This window comes from Diachasma alloeum, unplaced genomic scaffold, assembly GCF_001412515.2.
Source record: "Diachasma alloeum isolate Michigan unplaced genomic scaffold, Dall2.0 Dall_scaffold_00353, whole genome shotgun sequence".
NCBI classification, from domain to species: domain Eukaryota; kingdom Metazoa; phylum Arthropoda; class Insecta; order Hymenoptera; family Braconidae; genus Diachasma; species Diachasma alloeum.
This window is the reverse complement of record NW_021680492.1, coordinates 902,328-919,170: the sequence shown is the minus strand read 5'-3', so window position 1 is coordinate 919,170 and position 16,843 is coordinate 902,328.

The window sequence follows — 16,843 nt, the reverse complement described above, 5'->3', positions numbered from 1 at the left end:
GTGAGAGAGAGAGAGAGAGAGAGAGAGAGAGAGAGAGAGAGAGAGAGAGAAACTGGATCGAAAAGATACGACTCTGATCGTGATTTTGCTCCTAGCGCCATTAGACTCCATGACATCATTCCATGACAGATTCCCCTCCCCCTCGCGCCATTCCAAAGCAGTGTCCAGCTAAACCACCAGGAGATTTCTGTACTCTTAAAGATTGAGGGTCTTGTAAGATAACTCGAAATTCACGAATCCCCTGCAATTTGATGTATATCGTTGTCGAAGTTGCAGCGTTTTGCAGACAGAAATCTAGATAAGTTTCTAGAGACAGTTGAAAATGTGCCAAATGAACTTCATCGGTTGACGATAAAAATGAAAAGGATGTGAAGAGCTATCAATTATTCATCACTTATTTTTTAGCATAATAATCGGTTAAGGCATATGAGAATCTATCAACAGCTTTTTCGTACTTAGATATTTATTTAGATTATTAATGTGTTCTTTTTCATTATTGAGTTTTATTCGATCACAAACGACATTTATATCTGTATTCTGATGATGAAATAAAAATAATCATGATACCAATTCAATTACTGCCTGACATCGACCCTTTTATCTTCATTATTTCATTTCCGAGTTTGTTAGAGTGGGGGGGGGGGATCTACTACAATGTTGTCAAGTGTTGATGGACCATATTGGAACTACAACTGTGGATAAACACATGAAGCTCTTATCAAAATCCGTCTACAACGAACGTGGGAATGTCGCATCTTTTATGCCACTTATCCGCATTTTCAAGATTAAACGAGAAAGATATATATCCCATGAGCAAATGCGTTACAACGAGATTTCTTGGGTGATGAAGTGTATTAGTGAAACACAGATATTCTTAGAACGAATGATGAGCACGTGGGGCATAAAGAGCGCATGTCGTTTAATAGCGCGAAACGATCTTCCAGAATTTCAAATGATCTTGGCGCCTCCCAGTGAGGATTAACGTGACTGGAGACAAAAAAAAAATGAAAATATTGCCTAATTGGTGGGCTGAGGTTATCCTTCGCCAATGTCCGACGTAATTGATCCCTTATCTGTGGAAGAGTTCTTAGGAGATTGTATTCGCAGATTTCTCGCTAAGTAATTTCCCACGTAATCCTAGGAACAGCAGGCGACTTGAGTTTGGAGAGAGTTATCGGTGGTTTGTTATGGAATTTTTATCAATTTGATTTATTAAGATTTTTATGTGTGCTTTCGGGGAACTGTGTCACTCCGGCGGGATGTGGGGGATGCATTTACGTGGCCACTGACATGCACGTATCTCCTTTCTGAGAACAATTAAAATCTTTCTTTTTTTCCTCTTTTGGATCTTTTTGTAATGTCATGAAATTTCAAAGTAAGGGAAAGTCTTATCTTGCTACCTATTCCTTTTATTTTTGGGGTTGAATGCATCATTGGATCCCTTGAGGGGATGAGTACTGCGGAACGTGCTCACTGAGTGGATAGGTGACCGCTAAAATATCAAAGGGGGAAGGTATCACAAAGAAATACAGTAGAGGCTTCGTATAAGATACCTTAGGGACAGTAGGAGAGTGGAATTCCGGGAACCCCTGTGCCCCCACTACGCGCTCCTATAGAGAGGAGATAGGGATCAGCGGGTTTCAAATAAGATACCACGCTCGTTCCGCCCGAATTCAATGAAATTGTCATTTTTACTGAATGAATATCGATAACTAATCAATTTATATGTGTTTAATGTTTCGAATTTGTATCGCCCGCGTTCCCTTTTCTCTATAAACATAACCCCATGTGATAGAATGGCAGCCGATGTTGGGGGATTGTTGGTGGACTCGAGAGTAATCACAGACGAAAAATTAAGATTTTTCGATGGGAAAAGTGAAAAAAAATTCGATGTATATTTCCATTACTCGGAAAAAGTGGTGTGACCCCCCCCCCCTTAAGGTCATTAGACCCTCATGATCACTTCGTTCGTCGCTCCCGTTTCACTCTTAACACTGTTTGATCCTTAAAAACTTGAAAAAATTGTTCTGGATCTTTTCTGGAACGCGGAGGAAATTTTTTGGCAGAAGTCAACATATGCATATATGCATACTCCCTTTAGCGATAAAGGAAAAATCGTATTATTTAATCACTGAGATGAGGTGAATACTAAATGTGCAAGATTTTAGTAGTTATCTCAATTTTTTTGCCGTTAATTGTGATAATGTCATTGATATTCACTACCCATGTCTAATTTTTAGGAATGTATCACCAAATTTGAGTCATAACACACTGATGATGACGGTCATTCTAGTCAGTGTCCAGTGTCACCAATAATTGGCGACAAATTCATGAAAACTAATGACATGTCCCTGAAAATCAAAGTTTTTTTCTCCGATTACAGGATATATAATTATTACTCTTATCCACAATATTAAAATCTATCTAAAAGTAGCCCAACATAACATAATGCTAGAATCCTTTTTATAATTTAATTTCCCGCAGAAAAGAGCACAATTTTTGAGGTATCACTTCGCTCTGCGGTTTGGGATTCACTCTCTATTTGAATTGTCTTCTGTAAATATGTACTAGAGGGACCGGAAAAAGATAGTCCCGATAAATTTCGACAGTTTATCCACCGAATGAATAGAGTATCACTCTACTTTTGAAGAATAAAGGATCATAAAAATTCACATCTGTTCATTTCTATTCTCTTATCACTACATCTTCACGCGTAGTTCATAACCCGATTATGTTCACCAAAAAAATATATCACTAAAAAGGTGTAACCATTTCGGAGACATTTTCATGGAATTTTCTGCGCCCGATAACATCCTTTTAATCTAATCATTCGTCCTTACATTGCGTAAATGTATGTGTGGCGACAAAAGGGGGTCAACACGTGTGAAACGGGCAGCGTCTGCATACTCATACACGATTATAAAATACTTACTACCAGCCCTAGGTGTTTCAAGTGTCAACAGAATAAGTCAAACATGAGTAGCGGGACTTTATCGTCGCGTTACCATGGTAATTACGCGAGAGATATCAATAATCGGCGATTTGCTGAGGTACAGCCGTACTCATTCGTGATTTCGATTTATTCCCTTATATAGAAACCACACAGGATGCGCGGGTTGATTTTCCACGTTATTTATTTGTGAAAAACTTCCTTTTCTTCAGTCCAATTTCAAATCTCTCAACTTTCATACACTCATAAATGCATTATAACCATAAATGATACATAGAAAAAAATTAATTAATGATAAAGATGCATAATCAATGAAAAATCAATAAATAATTCTGAATCTTCGATCAATTTCCTTTCAATTTTCACAGGAACCCGATCAATATCTGTAATTTTTGAAAAACAAGGGAAAAGTTATGGATCGATTTTCTAGGAATGCAAACAATTTTTTGAAATGTTGTATAAAACCCGAGAATTTGCTAAAAAACTAAAATTTTCTAGATTTGTATCAAAAGACATTTTCTCAAATGACAAAAAAAAGACATTTTTCTCGAATTTTTTAAAAACCGGGGAGTTTTATCGGCTTTTCTTCTAAATGGAAGGATTGTGATCGTTGTATTTTCATATTTTCTAATTTTGATTGGAAACTATGTAAAATAATCTCCAATATAAAAATACGTATGTTGCCATTGGCCGAGTCTGTATGTGCGCATGTCCGCCGCCACCATCACGGTGGCGATTAATATCTACAATTGTGTCAGATTTTAGGTATCAATGAGGGCTAACTCTGTGCAAAATTTCAGCCCCATCAGTTGAATATTTTTCGAGAAAAAGCGATTTTTTTTCAAATCTTTTTTCTCGAATATCTTCAAAACTAGTCGACTGATTTCAATTTTTTTCCTAAATTCTATTGCCTTTTATTCGATAAGTTTCGATAAGTTTTGATTAGTTTCGATACCTTTTATCTAAATCCACAAACAAATATACCCCTTCATTTTTAATCAAACTTACTTGCACGTACTATATCACGGGTGGAGGTGACAGTAATTCTCTGAAATGTTGGCTGTTAGTTAGTGCTGTCAAGTTACAAAGTGTTGTAAAATTTTAAATTGAATTATTCCATACTTGAGCTCAATTTATCCAATTTCTTTCTCCTTTTCTAACTTGTTTTTTTACTCTTGTATTCAACATTTTGTATAATTTTATTTCATCAAAAGATTAAATATCTCCCTGTAAACACCCAGTAGAATGAGGTAGAACTAAAACAAAGAAAAAAAAGGGTAGTACAGAAATATACCGTCCGGAATAATATCTCCCATTGTAAACAAAAAGACTAATAACACAAAAAGTAACGGTCACGTGCCTTCTATTGAATAGGCTCGAACCCCTCCTTGTTTAAAATTTAGACCCCATGTCCACGTAAAAAAATTAAAGAAATTGAAGATTATGAGATTTGTGGAAGTACATGATGAATGAAAACCCCAGAAGGAAAAATTAATTAATGCCGCGCATGGCAAACATGAGGGAATTAACAATTATAACACAAAGAATGATTTCTCAGTTTGAAAAATCTGAAAATTCCGCGTGTTTTTTCAGCTACTAACTTTACGCGACTCATTGACCAATCAGAATTAATGATTAGCGGTCTGGCAGTTGCGATATGATTTAAGGATATAGCAACTCCACGGAACGTTGAGCTTTTAGAGATAGAATTTCCATCGTCGCACTAGAAAGACTCATTTTCCTGTCAACTTTCAACATTAAATCAGGAGCTCACTGAATGATTATGATTAAAAGGTTTGAAAATGATTTTAATCTTCGATCATTTCATGAAATTCAACAAGAAATAAATTTCCCAAGTGGGTGGATTTTACGGGCACTTTTATTGCTTCAGAAGAAAAAAAAACTACTCACGTAGCCCAAGAAATTCGGAATTGTTGGATTAACACGAGGCATGATCGTTGCCGTAATACGACACGTAGACAGGGGTCAAAATTCACGCTTTATTTTTCTTTTTTTTGTTGATCGTAAAAATGAGAAAGTCAAGGAGCATGAATCGGTGAACGATTTCAACGAGCCGTAAGAACTCTGACTGCTGTATATCATTCCTCGACTGGACCCATTTCAAGAGTGAAGCCTGTAATACGAGAGTTAAGTGACGGAGTGTGCGCGTGGCCCCGTCGTCATCGTCCATATACAATTCGCTCGGAAATTCACGGATATATCTGTCTTTTAAATTGCGTAAAAATATAATTCGTCAATGAATTACGACGTATTTCGCATTTGTAATACCCAAAGACCTTAAAAATTATCGAATCCCGAAAGCTTCGTTGTGAACACCTTCATATGCAAAGAAACGAGACACACACGTTCCTATGCAGGGAAGTTCGAGCGAAATACTCACCCTTACTCACGTGCGTAAGCATGTCGGACGGTAATTCCGCACGTGGGAACCGTCCTTTATTTTTCGCCACGGCGGGCGCAAAGTACCCAGTTCTCTCCCGCTTGGCGGGAGGGAAATCTGACTTTGCGCCTACGCCGTGACGGAAAATAAAGTCCTAACCACTGGAGATTAAATAAAGGACCCTTACCAATATACTATTGCCTCCCTGAATTAGAAATATATTGGCAGTGTCTATTCGCACGCTCCACGGTACCTTTGACTGTGGATATTCAGGACGTTGTCCCGTGGATTCCAGGTAATTTCTACCGTGGATATATGAGAGATCGTGGCCCCTCAACTTTTACTTCTCAAATTAAATCTAGACAATAAACAAGACACATCGAATCAAGTCATAAGTGATATGCAGATAGTAGACTAGTAAATAATTTTCGCAAAATATTAATTCGTTGAATACGAATATCAGTCTAGATTAACGCAAATACAAAATGAAATAAATAGTTGACAAATAGTTGACTAAACGCAAATAAATGATGAAATAAAAGTCTTTTACATTTTATGTGAACGTTTTCTCGACAATATTTATATTTCTAATGGGGTTCGAGTGCAAGAGCGGGTCTCGAAATATAGTGCACATGATTCTAAGGATGATTTTCCAACCAGGGGAGACTCCTAGACTCCAGAGATGTCAGACAAGATGTGAGTGAGAATCTACCGTGAATCCACGGTAAAAATTACCGTGAAGCGTGCGAATAGCCACTGCCAAACATATTATTCCACGGCGGCAGGGAAACTATCAGACCGATCGGTAGAAAACAATTAACCCAGTGGTCGGTTAATTGGTTTCAACTGATTTGACAGATATTACTCACATTTTGATGGAATGTACCATACAACCCCGAACACTGCAGTCTGATCGGCCGAGATCACACTGGAAGAAATAATCAGTAGTAATACCTCAAGAGCTTCAAAATTATCGGGTATTTCCCAGTAGTTTCGTTGCAAACAAATAATCCCAAGCCCTTGCGCGAGGGAATTATTTTTCCCAATCGGATTTTGCCCAATCAGAGTACAATGGCCAATATCAGGCGGTGAATCAGGGAAGATTTGAACAAATTATGTTAATAGAATAAACCGATTTCCGGAGACTATCAAATACACGATTCGGTCTGAAAATGAGCCGAAAAAATGAAAAGCTACTGCGAAATATTGAAAAGATAGGAGAAAATATCCGAAATAAAACTGTCAGGTAGTCTCAAATACTGCGCTCTGATTGGTCGAAATCCGATTGGGAAAAATAATCAGTTGTAATACCTAGAGACCTTCAAAATTATTGAATATTTTCCGAAAGCTTCGTTGTAATCAAATGTAGATGTCAAATTTTACAAGCTAAAAATACTGTGAGCGCAGCACGGGGAATTTTTCTGCGAAACTTGACACACTCGTTTCTTTGCAGAGAAGCTGGAGGCAAATATCCGATGAATTTTACAGGTCGAAGGGTATTCGGAGAATAATTTTCTCAATTCTGATTTTGGCCGAGCAGAGTGCGGTGTTCGGGGTTACGTGACACTTTTCATCAAAATGTGGGGAAAATCTGTCAAAAGAAGGGAAAACAATTGCTAGTACTGCGGAATGATCAGTTCGATAATTCATCCGTGGCCCGGGGAATTATCAAAATAAAACTGATGTGAAGGTATCATGTGACCCCGAATACTGCATTCTTATTGGTCGAAATCAGAATTGAAGAAATTATCATGAGAAATTCCACAGTAGTGAGCTCTCATATTTTCCAAGATGATAGTGTCGGAGAAAAATTAACTGATAGTGGTTGGAAGACAATAAACTTTCCCCTCACTCCCATGATCTACATGCCAGTACCGACTGAGACTAATTGCAGAAACGATTACGCTGGCTATTCGACCTCTCTTTTCGATTTAACTCCCCATTGTCTGTCATTACGTTACAACACTTTTGACAGTTATCGAACCCGTCTGAAGGATAAAAACAATCGAGTCACGCAGAATGATTGGCCGATGATTAATTATTTTTCATTTTTCATATTGTAATTATTCGCTCTCTACGGGAGGAAATGAAACGGTAAAATTCTTGAGATCGCAGGGAGCTTTGCGGTGTTTGCGGTAGAATTCATTCCATTTCTATGGATTTGCCCAAGATCTTCCCCATTTGACTGTTGCTTCGTTTCCGCACGGAGAGAAATTTTTGATAAAAATTATCCTACTGTTCTATAAAAGTGTATGATAAGTCATCGTTTCCTCATTTCTATCCCGAAATTTAGTAAAAATTAATATATGATGATTATATATAAAAATTATTGGACTGGAAGGGTAAAATTTGCTATGCGTCAGGATAAAATTTCTGAAACGTAGAATGAAATTTGATCATCATATATTAATTTTTACTAAATTTCGGGATAGAAATGAGGAAACGATGACTCATGATACACTTTATATGAACGGAGACGTTCGTAAATCTCTACAGAACTTTGAAGAATTCGACGAATGGAAAGTGCATTTTGGTCAGTATTTGGCCTATTTACACATTCTCACCGAGCAAACCAAAGAGGTCGTAAAAACGACTAAGGTGGTCGGTTTTTGGCCGGCATATGTAATGTTCAGGTGTCCAACCTACCATCCCTGGAAAAATCAGGCCAAAAACCGACCGAATTTTTCGACTCGGGAGTAGACCATGAATATCGGTGAATGTCCGTATAAAGAGGGTTCACTTTGTCACACCTAGTTTCCAAGACATTCACGTTCAACTCTTATTTCGACCGATATTGAATTTGTTCCCATCTTCTGTAACAACATCAATTTAACATGATCGGCGTTATTTTACACTTTAAATGTGTGAAATCTGATCAAGATTACTGCCAAGGTGGGCTCTTTTTTTGCCGACATCCACAGCTATTTATAATCATATTTATGCCTCTAGGGACGGAAAACTGCGATTCTAACCTCGCTTCGCTCGGTTAAATCGCGATTTTCAGTCCTCGAGGCATAAAATATCGTGTGCCACACGGCGGTAATAGTTATTTTCATCACAAGTTCCACAAAGTATTTTCTGACAAATGTGATTATAGGCCTCGCCTTCGGCTCGGCCTACAAAGCCACATTCGTCAGAAGATACTTTTGGACCGTGTGATGAATGCAATTTTTCGTCAGAAGGCCCGTAAACCGTGATCAAACCGAGCGAAGCGAGGTTAGAATCGCGGTTTACCGGGTCTTCTCACGAAAAAGTATTTTCTGACTCATGTAATTATAACCCTCGCCTTCGGCTTGGGTTATAACGTCACATTCGTCAGAAAATACTTTTAATCCCTAGGGGCACAATAGTATATTTCTAACCTTGGGAGGGAAAATACCTCGCCTTCGGCTCGGCTGGTAATTGCACTGGCGGCTGAGGATCCTTTATTTTACTTCCCGTAGTTAGAACGCGATTTTCCGTCTCGGCGTAGGCGCAAAGTCAGAGTTCCCTCCCGCGAAGCGGGAGGGAAATGTAACTTTGCGCCCGCCGGGACGGAATATACTATTTTGACGTGGATACGTCTATGGTTTCAATATGAGGGATCATTTTGGGAAACGGTCGTTATGTGCAGCGCCATCTATCGGAATTCTAGAAAATTTTAAATATTTCGAAATAATTCGAGGAGTTTCTTGAAATTTTGAAAAAATTCAAGGAGTTTCTAGAAAATTCGAGAGAATTCGAGGAGTTTCTAGGAAATTCGAGAGAATTCAAGGAGTTTCTAGGAAACTAGAGGGAATGCAACGAGTTGCTAGGAAATTCAAGGGAATGCAAGGAGTTTCTAGAAAATTTGAGGAAGAAGGAAAGGCCGTGGACGTATCCACGTACAATTGCATATGTATCAAAGATAATCATTAGATTCTCACAAGATCACTACAAAAACCAGGTGTCTGACAGCTATCTGAATTTAAGATGTCAGATGGTAAAACGTCTGAATATTCAAGTGTCTGAAAATCTGACCAATGTCTGAAAATTTCAACCACCGTTTCTGTCTGAAAATGATGGTAGACATTTTTTGTGTCTGAAAAATTTCAGGCATTTATTTTCAAATATTTTCTGTGTCTGAAATTCAGTTATTTATGAGCGATTCAAACATTTCACTATTAAGATATCTCACCTGATTCAGACGGCAAAGTCCATTCGAAGATTAATTTTTAAGATATTTCTCATGTCTGAAAAGTTGACTCATCCACTGCAAAAACTAGGTGTCTGACAACCATCTGAATTTAAGATGGCAGATGGCAAAAAACGTCTGAATCTGTAAAGGTGTCTGAAAATCTAATTGATGTCTGAAAATTTCAAACACCGCTTGTGTCTGAAACTGATGTCTGTATCTTAATTTCAGACATCTTGGTGTCTGAAATTGAAATATCTCCATTGATTCAGACACATTTTAATGTTTCAAGAGTGTCTACAAAATCGTCCCAAAAGTGTTTGAAAAGTGTCTACAAAAGTGTCTGAAATTCAGACATTAATTTTCCCACTGATGTCACTATTTTTATTTGCAAATAGGGATTGTGTTGTTGAATTTTTGTATTCACATATATATATATATATATATATATATACATAGAATGGACCTGTGTGTCTGTATCTCTCGATAGTTAATCGTTCAAGATTCAAAGATGAACTATTTATTTATTCTCGGGGAGACGGGGTACTCTCACGTACGAATAAGCTTGCGTGGATCATTCTCAATGCGGTACCATAGAGTCGGGTTGAATCGTAATAATAGACGCACCGGATAAGATACGTGGGGAAGCGCAAACTTTGAACCAGCGGAAGGAAACTTGTAGTTGCCGATTAGACATGCGTTTGTTGAATTTTCGAGACGTTGGGAAATAAACAATTGATATGACCAGTGTCATAAATCTGTTGATAAATTAATTACGTTTATTATCTGTCCATTAGTTCATTGAATTCAAACTATTTCCTGTTGTATGAAAATCGTTAACTCAAAAGTGAAAATTCAGCTATAAAATCGTGGCAAATTTTACAGTAAGAAAAGTAATTATGGACGGAGAGGAATATTCAATAAAAATTGCGTATCTTTTCCGTAATTCCGGAGTGAAATGTGGCTGTAGAAAATTTTACGGAACTGTCACGGAATTTTTCCAGCGCGTTCCGTATTTTTTATCTGAATCTCCTGAGAAAAAGTACGATACCGTCACTTAAATTTTCTGAGTCGATTCCATAATCGGTGTGCGAATTGTGAGTTCCGTAATTTTTACGGAACATTTCTCTGCGTGCATGGAGCGAAATGTAATTCAATGAAAAAATACCCATTTGTGGAGGATATTTTACAATTCGTTCGATAAAAAAACCCATCTATGAATGCAGAAATCATCCTCCCGTACAGTAAAATTTGCCACACCGGTAGAGGATTTTTTTTTCATCACTTATGCGTAAAGTGAGATTTTGCACACATGCACGGAGAGAAATTTTTGATAAAAATTATCCTACCGTTCTATAAAAGTGTATCGGGAGTCATCGTTTCCTCATTTCTATCCCCAAATTTAGTAAAAATTAATATATGATGATCAAATTTTATTCTACGTTAGAGAAATTTTATTCTGATAAACATAAAAATTACTGTGCCGGCAGAGTAAAAATTACTGTACCGGTAGGGTACAATTTACCAACCGTTCTAGAATTTTCGTTGTTATCTACATAAAAATTATTGGACTGGAAGGGTAAAATTTGTTATGCGTCAGGATAAAATTTCTCAAACGTAGAATAAAATTCGATCATCATATATTAATTTTTCCTAAATTTCGGGATAGAAATGAGGAAACGATGACTCATGATACACTTTTATAGAACGGTAGGATAATTTTTATCAAAAATTTCTCTCCGTGTGGTGATGAAAAACAGGATTCAACACTCGTGAGAAAAGTGTTTTTTGACCCTTGGGAGTGTAGCACTCGCCCTCGGCGAGCATTATTCACCTCCCACGGTCAAACACTTTTACCCATTCGTATCGAAATACACAATTTCGTCTCGGCGATAGCTCAAAATCAGAGTTTCCGCCCGCGACGCCAAAAAAAATCAGTCTCCGTTGCCGAATTACCGCAATATTGAGAAATCATTCACGTTCAGTGGGATAATTTTGATGGAATGCAGAGTAAATGTTACAGTTTCGGCACAATTACCTTCACGTTCAGTAAATTTTCTCGAGCCAACGAAGAACAATTTGCTATTCGTCTCGCACTTTTTCCCCGATATAGCGTGAAAAAGTACTGGAAATCGAGTTCGCTGCCCGATTACTGACTCATTTCTTTCTCTGTGCAATCTTCAAAATTAATCAGGTATTTTCCGCAAGATTCCCTGCATGGAAACGAAGTCGTAAAGTTTTTCTAGACAATTGGACTCCTTTATTCGTTTGCAAGGTAGCTATCGGGGAATACCCGATAATTTTGAAGCTCTCGTGGTATTGTAAATGATTATCTAAAGGAAATGGGGAAATAGCCCGATAATAAAATCGGTTAACTAACCGATGGACATACTCAAGAGTCTGAGGCCACCCGCACCGGATCGTGCATAACCGCACAGATGATGCAAGTAAGTGTGCGTAAACCCCCTTCCTTCTGCGCCCCTCAGCAGGAAAAAATGAAATCCTCCTGTTGAACGATAAAAGGTCAGCCTCGCTCTCTCTCATAACTCGAGAAATGGCTTTCAATGCTTAATATACCCATTGGTCGCCGTCCTCCGCCGCTGACTCTCACTCTCTCACTCCCACTTTCATACTCTCATCAGTTTTTGCACTGCGTGCACATGTGCGCCCGGTCAGCTCTCGGGCGATTCTTGACTCGATAAAACTCTGCCCATTCGTCCGGCCTGCTGGACGTGCAACTGAGGAGAGGAGGCAAGAGAAAAACTTATGAAGGAGGGAAAAGAAAGGGAAGAAATAAATGAGAAAACTCAGCGAGGAGTGCGCTACGGCAACTTGAGCGAATCGCATGTGCGATGGTGCGCACATCCTCCCTCTCCCATTTACATTCGAGGTTCATTCACACATCGAGAGAAATTTCTATTAAGGATATCTAAGCAGCTTTTATAGTTTGGTGCGGACCACACTATAGATTCAACTATTTTCAATCGTCAAATTTGTCAATTAAATTGCGTGAGAACAATTTGAAAAAAATCATGGATATTCAGCGTCATTCCAATTCCATTTTGACCACAATTATTATTTTTTAAACATTCGTTCTTATAAATAAATCATTGAAAATGTTTAAACTTTCGGAAACGTCATTTTTTTAGGTATGAAATCTATTTCTGGTAAAATTCTGAATGCTAATAAATTTGTTACGATTCCGAGTAAATGATTATCCCAATTCAGACCTGCAAAGTTTAAAGAATAAAATCATTGTAAAATTTCGGGAAAACAATACAACAAATTTGTCAAAAAAATCATAAATATTCTGCGTCATTCAAATTACATTTTACACAGAATTATTATTTTTTCAAATATTCGTTGTTTATAGATAAATTGAAATGAAATTGAAATTGTTTAAACTTTCGGAAAACTTATTTTTTAGGCATGAAACCAATTTCTGGTTGAATTTTGAATATGAATAAATTTGTTGCGATTCCGAACAAATGTTTTTTATGGTGAAAAATTTATTGTTTACAAATTATTTATAAAAAATACTCTTAATTTTCCAAAATTGCAATTTTTTAATTATTTCATCAAACTTCCTCTAAAAGTAAACTTTCTAGTTTTTTTCTCAGATTTTGAAAATGTTTTCTAACGGTTCAATATTGACATTCAAATTCAGACCTGCAAAGTTTGAATGATAAAATCATTGTAAAATGTCCGGAAACTTAGGGTTAAATGGGGCTCAAATGAAAGCTCTGATGTTCGACTACAAAAGTAGAAAAGCATTTCACGAGAGAAAAATAGCCAAAGTACTTCGATATCCTTAATTCTTTATTATTCATCATGAAAGACAGGCAGAATGAGTTGAGCATTAAATTTTCAATAGTGAATGAAAAAACGTTTACATAATAATTCTTGAGTTTAAGACCATCAGGATGACACAAGTGTTCATACCACGTGCTAGACTTGATGAATTTACGAGACGTTTTCGAGAAGTGGCTCTTTAAAACGTTGAGGCTTTCTCAGGTTTTTATGATCATCCCCCATTGTAGAGCAGCGGAATTTCACTTGTTCATGGTTGCTCTTGTGAAATCGTTAAATTCTCAATGCCCTAGAAAATCTTGTGTAAACAACACATCAATGAAGAAAGGAAAACTATTTCACAGAAAAAGTTTTTGGAGAGTGGAAAGATTCTAAAGCGCGAAAGAGGAACCTTCTTCAGATTTTTTTTCCTGGGATTTCTGGGGACTTGACATTTGTTTCGTCTAATAGATCAAGAACAACGAAAGAAAGGAGGGGAAATGAAGCATGACGAGTCCACACCCATACTCTTATTTCCACCTATAAATTACATTTGTGCGCATGTCAAAATAAACGGCACGGTAGTCCAGTGCGGGTTTTAACTATAAATCTGGGAGGTAATATATTAGCGTTTCTAGATGGGGATGAAAATAGGGCATGGACGAGGACGAAACGTGACTGATGGCGAGGACTCTGTGTGGTTCTGAGAGAATGGCAGGGGAATACTTGTGTATATCACATTTAGTTTAACTTTTATGACTGCCCCAACGCATTCCTCTCGCCTCCCTCATTTGCGACCCGTGAAAATCTATTAGATGATTAGTGAGCATGCCACCAATTTTGAACTGACCAAGGAATTTAAAGCAATTTTTTAATTACAACTTTTTATCTTTCAAATTACCACCACGTGTTATTCTCCCTTCTTACCTTTTTGGTTCAATGTCAAATGTTTATGCTTAAAGATCGCTCTATGTTATACAATTCCATATTAACTTCTGGTGATGAAAATTTGGTACTCGAAATTAAGACTCCAAAATTAAGGTTCAAAATAAGGGTCATGGGGCTCAGAATAAGAGTCATGAGGATCAGAATAAAAGTCACAAGGGTGCAAATAAGAGTCCCTATATATCTCCCTATATTATAAAAATCGCAATCGACTTCTGGTAATGAAAATTTGGTACTCAAAATTAAGACTCCGAAATTAAGGGTCAAAATGAGGGTCACGAGGGTCAAAATAAGGGTCATGGGGGTCAGAGTAAACGTTATGAGTGTCAGAATAATGGTCACGAGAGTCAAGATAAAGTCAGAATAAGGGTCACACGATTAAGGGTTATGGGGGTCAGAAACTAAGGGTCACACAGGTCAAAGCAAGGGTCTCTATATATTTCTCTATATTATAAAAGCCGAATCGACTTCTGGTAATGACAATTTGGGACCCGAAATTAAGACTCCTAAATTAAGGGTCAAAATAAGGTTCATGGGGATTAGAATAAGGCTCATGGGTGTCGGAATAAGGGTCACAAGGGTCTAAATAAGGGTCTCTATATATCTGTCTATATTATAAAAATCCAAATTGACTTCTAGTAATGAAAATTTGGTATTCAAAATTAAGACTCCGAAATTAAGGGTCAAAATGAGGGTCACGAGGGTCAAAATAAGGGTCATGGGGGTCAGAATAAAAGTCATGACTGTTAGAATAATGGTCACGAGGGTCAAAATAGAGGTCTCTATATATCTCTCTGGATTATAAAAATCCAAATCGACTTTTGGTAATGAAAATTTGGTACTCGAAATTGAGACTCCCAAATTAAGGGTCAAAATAAGGGTCATGAGAGTCAGAATAAGGGTTACAAGGGTCTAAATAAGGGTCTCTATATATATCTCTATATTATAAAAATCCAAATCGACTTCTGGTAATGAAAATTTGATACTCGAAATTAAGACTGCAAAATAAAAAGTCAGAAACGAAGGGTCAAAATAAGGGTCACGAGGGTCTGATTAAGGGCCACAAGGGTCAGAATAAGGATCAGCGGGATCATATGGGGGTAAGTAGCAAAGTGACCAATGAACTCGAGACGTGTGAAAAACGTTGATGCTTTCCTTTTTTACACCTTCTTCATGCACAAGCCTGGGAAACAATTAACTCTCCGTCCAATATTCATGACAGAGTACACACGTGTATTGAACATAATCCCTCCTGAGAGATGTTGAAAGGACCAGAGGTGGTAGCGAGGATTCTCCGAGCTGTCATCCTTTGACGTGAGAGTAGGGATCTTGAGTGTCTCGGATCCGCGATGGATCCAGAAGCGCAACGTCGAGTCATGAAAACCATCTAGAGGTTCAACTCCTTTTTTTTAACTTCTCTCGTTTCGTTATTCCTCGGACTGGCTTGAGTCAACCCAGGGCTAGCCTTTTGGTTTTTCTTACGTTCGGTTCGTTTGACACTTGATAGCTGGGGAGCTGATACGCCGCTTTCTTTGTAGTCGGCGAGATATTAGACATGATAAAAAGGGCGCGGGGAGAGAGCGAAAATGAGAAAATTTAAATGAATTCATGTGTCACTGGTGAGAGCAAGTCAATTGAAAATATAAAATTGGTTCAGATCATTCTTCATACTTTTGCCCAGAGAAAAAAAAAGTTTTTGTGTTGAGGGATATATCCATCATTTTGAAGAATTGATTCTGAATTTCTAGAAATCTATCCTATTTCAAGGATCTCTATCCGTAATATTTAAGGATTCTTGACAATAACTAGAAGTTTCCTAAAATTCAAGGCAGACATCGGTACAATCGTCAATTTCAAATTCAGCTAAATTTTGCATTAGTTAACTGGTTAACATTACCCTAGCATTTATAAATTATTAAATCAGTCATCAATTAAATATTCAAAATCTGAATTAATTTATCAATCAATAATTCAGTTTGAAAGATTGACGATGATGGTTAATCGAAAAAAAACCCTTTTTTGAAATTTAGAATTATTTACTCAATAGTCAATTGACAATTCCATATTGTCCCCATTACTTAATTCATAGTTGATGGAAAATTTAAATCATCAATTATTTTATTATTTTTCAAATTTCAATGAAGATCAGTAAACCTTAATTATTGTAATTGATGAACCAAATTGTTGATTTACACAGCTGGAATTTTTCCGAAATTTCATGGAAAATAGGGTAGGAATGCTCATGGGAGGGACATTGAATCCGACTTAAGGGAAAAGTAGTTATGAAATTTCGAGTTTTAGGTAGAATTCAAGAAAATTCATGAGTTTTCAGGGAGGGGAGGCGGAAATTTCAAATCTGACTGAATTTTCAGTGAAACAGGAATATTCAGAAACAAAATGACATGAATTTTCAATTTTTCCCTGAATTTTCTGAATTTTCATGGAATGGTTGAACTGAAAAATCAAACATTTTATTCATTTCAGATCATGCAAACAGAAAATCAATGGGATATTTCATTTTTCAATGACAAAATTTTCTGAAGTTTCAGTGGCAATTAAACATGATAAAAATTCCCGCAATTTGCCGCGGAAAATTCAGACGAAA